Genomic DNA, 3,785 nt, shown 5'->3' with positions numbered 1-3,785 from the left:
AACTTAGGATGCATGCCAATGATATCATGGCCATAGAAGCATATTTTGTATTAAGGAATTAGACTAAAGACTTGCTGGCCCTTTTCGAACCTTTCTATGAAGTAAAAAATTGATTCATCTACATGCTGTTTCAAGTTCACCAAATTGACTGTTGTAGTTTCAGGTTGAGGCCAATAGAACTTGTCAGGGAAACACCTTTCCATGTCTACCTAGTTTATAACATGATTGTAGAATTATGAACAGAATGACCTCGTGAGTTTTCGAACTCAATCATCAGAGTTTTCAAGTGCATTAAGGTCATTCTTAGGTTTATGTTCATGTCCAACCATGCTACAGTTTTTAGTTCCTCTTTGGTTCTATAGACTTAAATACTATTCCTAGTTATTTAATGCAACCACTTGCCCAAATATCTTGACTTAATCCATATTAAACAAACAAATCCCTTTTTCGTCTCTTTAAAGTTAATAAACTAGAAATAAATCTAAAATGATCAGATTTAGACTTAAACACAACATTAAATTAATTTGAATAAATAATACAAACATACTATAAACATATTAAGGAAGTTTAACTCATTAAATACAACATAAAATAAGGATTATAACATTGCAACTTAAGTTAATATAACATAGCATAAAATTAAATTAATGAGTTTAAATTAAGGGTTATAAAATTAAGTTAATATAACATAACATAGACTTAAACACAACATTAAATTAATGAGTTTTTTTTTTTCAAACATAAAATAATGATTATAACATTGCAACTTAAGTAATCACATAAATGAAGAATGAAATATGAAAACACAAGACTTATGGACAGCCATGACCACTCTTCCTTCAACTTTTTTAATATGGATTCATTCATCATGGTTTTCAATTGCATTAATGTCCTTCCTGGGTTTATGTTCATGTCCAACAATGCTACAATTTTTAGTTCATCTTTAGTTATATGGACTTAAATACTAATCCTAGTTATTTAATGTCAACCACTAGTCCAAATATCTTGAGCTAATCCATATTAAACAAGAAAATCCATTTTTCCTTTTTTTCTAAGTTAATAAACTAGCAATAAATCTATAGTGATCATATTCAAACTTAAAGACAACATATAATCAGTTTGAATAAATAATACAAACATACTATAAACATATTAAGGAAGTTTAGCTCTTAATGAGCGTTTGTTCAATCATAACACAATGATTATAACATTGTAAATTAAGTAATTACAAAAATGAAGAGTCAAATATTAAAACACAAGCTTTATGCATCAACGATGACAACTCCTCCTTCAACTTGTTTAATATGGATTCATTCATCATGGTTTGCAAATGCATTAATGTCCTTCCTAGGTTTATGTTCATTTCTAACCATGCTATAATTTTTAGTTCCTTTTTCGTTCTATAGACTTAAATACTATTCCTAGTTAATTAATCCAACCACTTGCACAAACATCTTAACTTAATCTATATTAAACAAACAAATCACTTTTTCCTCTTTTCAAAGTTAATAAATTAGAAATAAATCCATAGTGATCATATTTAGACTTAAAGACAACATTAAATCAATTTGAATAAATAATACAAACATACTATAAACATATTAAGGAAGTTTAACTCATAAGCTTTTTTCAAACATAAAATAATGATTAAAACATTGCAACTCGAGTAATCACATAAATGAAGAATGAAATATGAAAACACAAGAATTTTGGACATCCATGACCACTCCTCCTTCAACTTGTTTAATTTGGATTCAATCATCATGGTTTTCAAGTGCATTAATGTACTTCGTGGATTTATGTTCATGTCCAACCATGCTACTGTTTTTAGTTCCTCTTTGGTTATATGGACTTAAATACTAATCCTAGTTATTTAATGTCAACCACTTGTCCAAATATCTTGACTTAATTCATATTAAACAAACAAATCCCTTTTGCCTTTTTTCTAATTTAATAAACTAGCACTAAATCTATAGTGATCAAATTCAAATTTAAAGACAACATAAAATCAGTTTGAATAAATAATACAAACATACTATAAAGATGTGAAGGAAGTTTAGCTCTTAATGAGCTTTTGTTCAAACATAAAACAATGATTATAACATTGTAACTTAAGTAATTACAAAAATGAAGAATCAAATATTAAAACACAAGCTTTATGCAGCAACCATGATAGCTCCTTCTTCAACTTGTTTAATATGGATTCAGTCATCATGGTTTGCAAGCGCATTAATATCCTTCCTTGATTTATGTTCATGTCCCACCATGCTAGAAATTTTAGTTCCTCTTTGGTTCTATGGACTTAAATACTATTCCTAGTTATTTAATGTCAACCACTTATCCAAACATCTTGACTTAATCCATATTAAACAAGTCAATCCCATTTTCCTTTTTTCCAAGTTAATAAACTAGGAATAAATCTATAGTGATCAGATTCAGACTTAAAGACAACATTAAATCAACTTGAATAAATAATAGACATATATTATAAATATATTAAGGAAGTTCAGCTCATAATAAACTTTTGTTCAAACACAAAACAAATATTACAACATTGCAACTTAAGTAATTGCATAAATGAAGAATCAAATATGCAATCACAAGCTTTATGTAGCTCCTCCTTCAACTTGTTTGCAAACTTCCTACTTTGTGTAAAAATCCTTAATTCAAAAAGCTCCAATAGTGTATGATGATAGAAAAGGGAAATGACAGGTAGAGTTATGATGTTTAGGTATGATTCATTATTCCTTTTAATTTAGTGTTTGCCTCCCTTTTATTAGACAATTAATTTTATCTCTTTTCCTTGAATGTTTGCTTTTGTCCTTTAGCTCACAAGACATCTTTTTTGCCCAATAAAACAAAAGTGACCCAACTACCTTTCCTTTTAGCCCCTCCTTATACTAGGGATATCCCATAACCTTTGAATGAATATTGGACACATATGGGATCCATGAAATCTTCATGCTTTGCTCATCATTCTGCCACACATCTTGCTTTAGTAATTTCCTATAGCATTTTAATTATGGAACACTTCTTTAAATCTTCAACAATATTGCTTAACGAAGTCCCTTAAACCACTAGTGAATTATGTTGGTAAATTGGATTTTCATTCCATGTATGTTCATTAGCTTAATTCATAATTGGTCTTGACAAAGTTGAATCCACCAAGGTTGGTAACGGTACATCAAGTCGTGGCAAGTGTGCTACGGGATTAGCCAATCCACATGGGTAATACTCCAATGGATGATGAGATGGGTTCCACATTTGACTTATTAATTTATGTTATTAAGCGAAAGGTTTATTCTCTCATGTATGACATATTGTTCGGCTATTGAGTATTTCTATAAGGAGAGTCTTGCAATGTTCCAATTTTTCCTACTACTTCGGGTGACTTTCTTGCCATACGTACCTGACCATATTGAAGGTTAGCCTATTTGTATGTATCATTCGCCACTCGGTGCCCTATAGGGTTATCTATAGAAAAAGTATTAGGTTGGGAAATATAATGAATAACAGGTACCCGTTGTTTAGGATTCAGCTGCACCTAGAAAGGTCATACCGTTGTGATGATTAGATGACTTTAAGTTACAATGCTTTCTTGGCATTGCTTCCTTTGTATTCCTTGGTTTGTAGAAATGACATAATTATCACCATAATTGACGAGTTTAGCTTTAATAATGTCAACGAGTTGCTAGGAGACATGATGCATGTTGCCATGTATCTCCATGTTAATATGTAGTCTAATGAAATAAGTGGTCATAACCATTGGTTTTTGAAGTGGGTAA

The sequence above is a fragment of the Cicer arietinum genome, chromosome 6 (assembly GCF_000331145.2).
Source record: "Cicer arietinum cultivar CDC Frontier isolate Library 1 chromosome 6, Cicar.CDCFrontier_v2.0, whole genome shotgun sequence".
Classification (NCBI taxonomy): Eukaryota; Viridiplantae; Streptophyta; class Magnoliopsida; order Fabales; family Fabaceae; genus Cicer; species Cicer arietinum.
Note: the sequence above shows the minus strand (reverse complement) of the source record.